General features: G+C 43.3%; 1 non-coding gene across 1 annotated transcript; it reads left to right on the plus strand.

Annotated features, from left to right (window-relative positions):
* Nucleotides 1–286: 286 nt before the first annotated feature.
* On the plus strand, nucleotides 287–392 carry LOC114895109. The gene has a single exon (XR_003793418.1). It is a non-coding gene; the product is annotated as a U6 spliceosomal RNA (small nuclear RNA).
* The last annotated feature ends 8,543 nt before the right edge of the window (nucleotides 393–8,935 follow it).

Genomic DNA, 8,935 nt, shown 5'->3' on the forward strand with positions numbered 1-8,935 from the left:
ATTTTACTTCTGCTTTTCTGATTTGGAATCAAGTCCAGGAAGCGCAGAGAGTCCCATACAGGATAAATCCAAGGAGAAACATGCCAAGACACGTATTAATCACACTATCAAAAATTAAATACAAAGAAAAAATATTAAAAGCAGCAATGGAAAAGGAACAAATAACGTACAAGGGAATCCCCATAAGGTTAACAGCTGATCTTTCAGCAGAAACTCTGCAAGACAGAAGGGAGTGGCAGGACATAAAGTGATGAAAGGGAAAAACCTACAATCAAGATTACCCAGCGTGCTTGCTTTGGCAGCACATATACTAAAATTGGAACGATACAGAGAAGATTAGCATGATCCCTGCGCAACGATGACATGCAAATTGTGAAGCGTTCCAAATTTTTTTTAAAGCAGAAACTAACATACCATTGTAAAGCAATTATACTCCAATAAAGATGTTAAAAAAAAAAAAAAAAAAGATTACCCAGAAAGGATCTCATTCAGATTGGATGGAGAAATTGAAACCTTTACAGATGAGCAAAAGTTAACAGAATTCAGCACCAGCAAACCAGCTTTACAACAAGTGCTAAAGGAACTTCTCTAGGTAGGTAACACAAGAGAAGGAAAAGACCTACAATAACAAACCCAAAACAGTTAAGTAAATGGTAATAGGAACATACATATCTATAATTACCTTAAATGTAAATGGATTAAATGCTCCAACCAAAAGACATAGACTGGCTGAATGGGTACAAAAACAAGACCCATATATATGCTGTCTGCAAGAGACCCACTTCACACCTAGGGACACATGCAGACTGGAAGTGAGGGGATGGAAAAAGATATTCCATACAAATGGAAATCAAAAGAAACCTGGAGTAGCAATTCTCTTATCAGACAAAATAGACTTTAAAATAAAGAGTATTACAAGAGACAAAGAAGGACACTACATAATGATCAAGGGATCAATTCAAGAAGAATATATAACAATTGTAAATATTTATGCACCCAACATAGGAGCACCTCAATACATAAGGCAAAGACTAACAGCTATAAAAGGGGAAATCAACAGTAACACAGTAATAGTAGGGGACTTTAACACCCCACTTTCACCAATGGACAGATCAATCAAAATGAAAATAAATAAGGAAACACAAGCTTTAAATGATACATTAAACAAGATGGACTTAATTGATATTTATAGGACATTCCATCCAAAAACAACAGAATACACATTTTTCTCAAGTGCTCATGGAACATTCTCCAGGATAGATCATATCTTGGGTCACAAATCAAGCCTTGGTAAATTTAAGAAAATTGAAATTGTATCAAGTATCTTTCCCAACAACAACACTGTGAGACTAGATATCAATTACAGGAAAAAAAACTGTAAAAAATACAAACACATGGAGGCTAAACAATATGCTACTAAATGACCAAGAGATCACTGAGGAAATCAAAAAATACCTAGAAAAAAATGACAATGAAAACACAACAGCCCAAAACCTATGGGATGCAGCAAAAGCAGTTCTAAGAGGGAAGTCTATAGCAATACAATCCTACCTCAAGAAACAAGAAAAATTTCAAATAACAACCTAACCTTACACCTATAGCAATTAGAGAAAGAAGAACAAAAAAACCCCAAAGTTAGCAGAAGGAAAGAAATCATAAACATCAGATAAGAAATAAATGATAAAGAAATGAAGGAAACAGTAGCAAAGATAAATAAAACTAAAAGCTGGTTCTTTGAGAAGATAAACAAAATTGATTAACCATTAGCCAGACTCATCAAAAAAAAAAAGGGAAAAGACTCAAATCAACAGAATTAGAAATGCAAAAGGAGAAGTAACAACTGACACTGCAGAAATACAAAGGATCATGAGAGATTACTACAGGCAACTACATGCCAATAAAATGGGCAACCTGGAAGAAATGGACAAATTCTTAGAAAAGCACAACCTTCTGAGACTGAATCAGGAAGAAATAAAAAATATGAACAGACCAGTCACAAGCACGGAAATTGAAACTGTGATTAAAAATCTTCCAACAAACAAAATCCCAGGACCAGATGGCTTCACAGGTGAATTCTATCAAACATTTAGAGAAGAGCTAACACCTATCCTTCTCAAACTCTTCCAAAATATAGCAGAGGGAGGAACACTCCCAAGCTCATTCTATGTGGCCATCATCACCCTGATACCAAAACCAGAGAAAGATGTTACAAAAAAAGAAAACTATAGGCCAGTATCACTGATGAATATAGATGCAAAAATCCTCAACAAAATACTAGCAAAGAGAATCCAGCAGCACATTAAAAGGATCATACACCATGATCAAGTGGGGTTTATTCCAGGAATGCAAGGATTCTTTAATATACATAAATCAATCAGTGTGATGCACCATATTAACAAACTGAAGGATAAAAAACCATATGATCATCTCAATAAATGCAGAAAAAGCTTTCAGCAAAATTCAACACCTATTTATGGTAAAACCTCTCCAGAAAGTAGGCATGGAGGGAGCTTTCCTCATCATAATAAAGGCCATATATGACAAACCCACAGCCAACATTGTTCTTAATGGTGAAAAACTGAAACCATTTCCACTAAGATCAGGAACAAGACAAGGTTGCCCACTCTCACCACTATTATTCAACATAGTTTTGGAAGTTTTAGCCACAGCAATCAGAGATGAAAAAGAAATAAAAAGAATGCTCATTGTTTTTAGATTGGGCTCAAGCATCATCTCCTCCAAGGAAGCCTTCCTTCACACATCTCTCCTTCCATCAGACTATTTAGAAAACTTGACATCAGGGGCTATTAGTCTAATTGATTCTTTTATCACAAGTACCTAGAATAGTTAGATAGTCAATACATACATCTATATTATTTTCCTACAGCCGCTGTAACACATTACCACAAATTTGGTAGCTTAGAACGATACAGATTTCTCTCACCAGTTCTGGAGGCCAGAAGTCTGAAATCAGTTTCACTGAGCCAAAATCAAGATGTTGGCAGGGCTGCGCTCTCCCTGAAGTCTCTAAGGAAGAATTCGTTCCTTCCTTCTTATTATGTTGGTGGGGTCTGGTGTTCCTTGGCTTGTGGCTGCATCACTCCAATCTTTACCTCTGTGATCACATTCCCTTCTCCTGTTCTATCTGTCATCTCCATCTTCCTCCCTCTTGTAAGGACACTTGTGCTTGCATTTAGGGACGACCGTGTAATCCAGGGTAATCTCCCCATCTCAAGATCCTTAATTTAATGACATCTGAAAAGGCTTTTCTATGTAAGGTAAAATCCACAGATTCTAGGTATTAGCACACGGACCTGTTGGGGGCCATTATTCAGCCTACCTACCTCGTAGGTCACATACTGCATAAATTTCTGTGAAGTAAAGCACTGGCTCCCCTTCCTATGATACTGTCCTTAAAGTTACTCCCTAGGAGTTGTGTTCTCTGTCACTTCTGTATGAAAGTACTTTGGTCCTTTACAAACTGTACCTCCTTGAGCTAAATCCACCTTGAGCAACCTGCTTCGTGTGCAGTTCCACCTGGTGGCCAGAAGTCCTCATGAAGTTCATTCAAGCTGTTATGATGGCCCTCTTCCCAGTCCTACTGCTGAATATATGACCTTGAACAAAACTGTTAGATAAGCAGAATCGCTCTGCCCTGATGTCAGGAGACCTGGTGTCCAGCCTCTTCATCTTGTGGGACCAGGGGTGAGAATTCCCCCTTTCTGGGCTTCAGTTTCCCAATTCATACAAACCCTTCCCAATTCAGCCATGCTCTTTCCCCATATCTTCACAACTTTCTTCCTCTTGTCACAAAAGAACACATACTATGTGATTCCATTTACAGGGCTCAGTTACAGGCAACACTAGATTATATTGTTTAGGTAGTGAAACTATAAAGCAACTTAGGAAATGATTATCACAGAAGCTAGAATAATGGTTCTGTGTGGTGAGGGGACAGAGGATTTGGGGGGCCGGCAATTTTCTATTTCTTGACCTACATGGTAGTTACCTGGGCATTTGCTTCATAATTCTTTGCCAATTTGCTTTATTTACTTCTGTTTAACTTTTAATTTTGGAAATTTTCAAACATTCTCCAAAGTAGAGACAATAGTATGATAAACCCCAGCTTCAACGATTGTCTGCTTTTTTGTGTCACGTATTCATGCCTCCCAATTTGGGGGGGCATTAGGCACTTTAAAGCCAATTCCAGGCGTTACATCACTTGACCCACAAATGCCTCAGTGTGTACAGATACATCTTATGCATGTTTTATACATGTATAATATATGTATTATACCAACATACACATATGTAATATATTAAATAAATTTGATCACAGTAAAAGTACAAAGGAGGTGATGGAGCTAGCTTGGAAGGCAGAAATCCTATGCAGGGAAAGGGCTCTGTGTGTGTGTGCACACGCACATGTGCATGCACGTGTGTGTGGAGGCCATGTGTCCACAGCAGGATGTCTGCTTCGGGGTGGAGGAGTAGCTATTGCATTGGCTTAGCCAGGGGGTCATAGTCATGGCTCCCAGTGATGGACCTGGGTATTTATTACTATTTTTGTTTGTTTGTTTTGAGCGCACCATGTGGCATGCGGAACTTCTCTAAACAGGGATTGAACCCATACCGCCTGCATTGGAAGCTGCATTGGTTAAGGAGTCTTAACCACTGGACAACCAGGGAAGTCAGGAGCTGGGCATTTAAATGAGCACAGTGACCTCTGGGAACCCTGAAGAGCTGTAAGCCTTGGGATTGCAAGGGATCTTGGTGGGCTGGATAAATCACACATGAGCTCCAAGTCCATCTTTTCATTTCTGTCTGCCCAGCACCCAGCAGAGTTGCCCAGAGTAAGACCTCAATAATTGTTAAATGAATAGATGACTGTGGAAGAGGATGGCTCTGAAGAACCCCGCAGTTTGGAGGAGGCTCAGAGAGTTTCTCATGGTGTTAAGCACACTGCCTTGCTCTTGGAGAGAGGAGGGATGTGGTGAGCTCCTTCGTGGAAGGGGGGCAACCCCACGCTGCCGGTGGGAAGGAGGCTGTTGGTTATCAACAGAAGTGGGTGGGGACATAGAGGCAAACATCTGTGCCCCTAACATGAGCCCTAATCTGTCCTATTGCTGGAGAAATCTGGAATCCGGTCTAGAGCTGGTATAAGTTGTTAAGGTCCAAGTCCTGTAAAGTAGGGGTAGGAATGGGGATCTGCAGAGACTTCTCAGACTCTAGTCTGCAGTCTAAGTGTAGGTATTGCCAGGCCCCCTTTACACATCTCTTGAGCTCCTGGGCACACCATAAGAGGCTGATGGAAGAGGTCCACATAGGATCTCACAAGTTCCTTTGGTCAAAACTTGCCCATTCTCCAAGTTTACTCAAGTCTTCCTCTTCTGGAAATTCCTAGTGCACAGCAAGCCCTCATCCTCTCCTCCAACTCACAGCGTTTGCCCTGGCTGTTCCCTCTGCTAGGAATGCTTTTCCCTCAGTTTCTCATGTGGTTTGCTGCCTCACGTTCTTTAAGTTCCTGTTTGCATATCTCCTCACTAGAGAGATCTTCCATGAGCATCCTATGTAAACCAGATAGCAACCCCACCTCTACCCTGGTCCTTCCGCCTCCTGTGCTCTGCTTCTATTTCTTCCTAACCCGTATTGTCTGTCTCCTACCACTTAGAGCTCCCAGAATATAAGCTCTATGGAGGCAGGGAGTTTGTCTGTTTTCTTCCGACTTGTGTTTCCAGGGCCTAGAGCAGTGCTTGGCACAAAGTGGGGGCTCACTTCCTATTTGTTGAATGACAGATTTCTTGTCTGGTCTGTGTAGCTCACTTAACATTTTGTTATCTTTCACATCTTGTCTTCCCAGCTGGACTCCTTGAGGGCATGGATGAAGTCTGTTCTTGTTTCAATCACCTCTTATTCATCCCATTGGTGAGGGAGGGATTCCTGCCCTAGGGCTAGGGAGATGGCCAAACACACAACACTGGGCAGATGAGATCAACAGCTGTTTCTCAATTACATGTACTCATAGCCTGGGTGGAAGAGGACATTGCACACCATACAAGACCGCAGGGGGCTGCACTGGGCAGCTGAATGAACAAGGAGGGGCTGTGCAAGGCAGGCTTTGTAGTTTCAAGAGGGTGGGGTGAACCCTGGTTCCCACAGGAAGATGTGATTGGCTTATTTGAATAATTCCATGAGCTGGAGGGAACGGAGACCCACTACTCAGGAAAAGCAGGAACTGTGCCTGGTCAGTTTGATAAGGAGCGTGGTTTGGCTGGCATATCTTATCCACAGGAGCAGAGTGTGGAGGGGAACTTGCAATTAGACCATTGGAGGCCCTTCCTTTTCCCAGATGTTGAGGAAGCACAGAATATTGGAGTTTCTCTCTAGTGTATGTGCACTTTCTCTCTAGTGTATGTGCTTGCACAGCATTCAGTGGCCAGTCTTGGGCATCCTGGTGTGTCTCTCTGCTGAGCCCAGCTTTGCCGTTCACTCCTGCTTTGTCCTGGCATCTCAGCCCTGTTATGGTCCAACCAGTCGCAGGCCACTGACTCTTCCTCCTGGAGCCCTGGCTCAGCTTATCCATATCCCTGGGCCTTCTTCCTACCTCCTCGCGGCCCAGTCTTCTGGGTGGGGTGCTCCCTCCTTTTCTCTGATGACTTGTGTTTTCTCTCCATGTCTGTGGCTGGCCCTGCATCCATCTCTCTCCTTCTCGCCTGCCAGCTGGCAGTGTAACAGCTCCCAGCGTCCTCCCCAGAAGGATTGCACTCCTCTTGTGAGCAGCTTCAGAGGGCATGTTTCTGTGGAGCCCGTGGAGAGAGTCCAACTGAAGCTTGAAAGCCAAGGAGCCCAACGGCATTTCCTGGGTGGATCACTGTGTCTGCCCATGTGTGTCGGCGTGATTGTTTTGCCATCCTCATGAGTCAAACCCTGGAGGCCTTTGGTTCTAACCAGTGAAGGCATTGCTGTGTGGCAGCCATGGAAATGCACCTCCAGAGCTCCTTCTGGGCCCCAGCTGGTGCACCCCGAGATAGATGATCGCTACCTTTACACCGAGGCTGTGCCTCCCAGCCATCTGAGCGCTCCGGGGACACTCAGGCAGGCCCGCTCCTGGGAAACTTGGCGCCCTGGCTGGGCCTCGTCAGAGCACCGTACACAGCCCCAGACCTTCCTTCCTTTTCTCTCTCCTTCATGGGGTCAGACTTGCATTACTGTCTCATGCCTTCCCCAGCCTGTGCCTGCTTCCCTCCTGTCTCCCCTCGTGGGCTTTTTGCATAGTCTGCGTAGTTCCTGTCTCCGTGTCTGCTTGCTGGAGGACCCCGAATGATGAGGCCACTGTGGTGTGAAAGTCTTAAAACAGTCCCAAGGTCCCCATGGCACGTGGCACCCCAGGAGTTGACTTTGCTCTTTGGGCTCTGAAGGAGGGGTGTCTATCACAGTCATTCAAAGCAGGGCTTTAGATATCACTTATAATACACATGAATTTATTTACAAAACAGAAACAGACTCACCGACATAGAAAACAAACTTGTGGTTACCTAAAGGGAAAAGGAGAGGGGGAGGGATAAATTAGGAGTATGGAATTAACAGATACACACTATTATATATAAAATAGGGAAGTCACAAGGATTTACTATATAGTACAGGGAACAGTATTCACTATCTTGTAACAACTTATAATGGAAAAGAATCTGGGAAACACTATATATATAACTGAATCATTTTGCTGCACACCTGAAACTAACACAAAACTGTCAATCAACTCTACTTCAATTTAAAAAAAGGCTTTAGGACCAGACATGGAATCAAACTCCAGCTCCACCTCTTGAGCTGACATGAAATCTGAGGTGAGTCTTGTAGCCCCTTCATGCCTCAGTTTCCAAAGCTGCAAAATGGGGTTGTTGTAAGAATTAAATGTGATGATGTGATGATCCAGTATTTACTTATGGAAGATGGATTCTAAAACTGAGCACCTACAAGCACCCAGCCCTTCTCAAAGTGAGGTCCAGGGACCTCTGGGGTCCCCGAGGACATTTCAAGGCGTTTGCAAGATCAAAAGTACTTGAAAATAATACGAACATGTTTGCACTCTCATTCTCTCACAAGCCTACAGTGGAGTTTTCCAGAAACTACATGACATGGGGTATCGCAACAGATTAAACGCAGCTATGAGAATCCAGCTGTCTTCTGTGAAGCCAGATATTACAGAGCTTTGCAAAAATGTAAAACAATGCCTTTTTCTCACTATTTGAAACACAATCTGGGTTGCTTTCTTTTTCCCCAAGCACATTATTTTACGTTAATGTGTAATGGGTTTATTGTTGTTTAAAATGAATTAATTAGTATTTTAAAAAGTTCTCAGCTCTACCCTCTAACATGGCAAATATCACTGGATACCACACCCACAGAGAAGCAAAAGCTTTTTGAGGCTCACGATGATTTTTCAGAATGCAAAGACACTCCTAGATCAAAAGACGTGAAAACTGCTGCTCTACTCAAAGGAACTTAAGGGCTTTAGAACACTGCCTCTGCTGACCGGCCTCCTGGACTCAGTTTCCCAGCGGGGCAGATCGCCCAAGGAAGACGGCTTCTCCAGAGAAACTCTGAGTCAGAAGAGAAGCAGTCAGACCTGGGTTCAAATATGCCAGCCCCGTTACCTTGTAGTGGTGCAGTCTTGGGCAAGTAAGTCATGGAAGTTCTCTGATCTTCAGTTTCTGCCCCTGCAAAACAGAGGTGTCTTGTGAGGTGTTTGCCACCGTACCTGGCACTTGGCATGTGCTTGGTGACTGTTGGTCTGTCCTTGCTTCTCCAGGACAAGGGCACTTTAGCTGGGCATCAGCACACAGAGGATAACTGCTGAAGGAGAGATGCTTTCCAATCCACTGTTACGGAATTTAGCTGCCTCTGCAGTGCTCCAACACGCTCCCGGGTGCTGCCA

This window comes from Monodon monoceros, unplaced genomic scaffold (assembly GCF_005190385.1).
Source record: "Monodon monoceros isolate NGI ecotype Baffin Bay Population unplaced genomic scaffold, NGI_Narwhal_1 Super_Scaffold_13, whole genome shotgun sequence".
NCBI lineage: Eukaryota > Metazoa > Chordata > Mammalia > Artiodactyla > Monodontidae > Monodon > Monodon monoceros.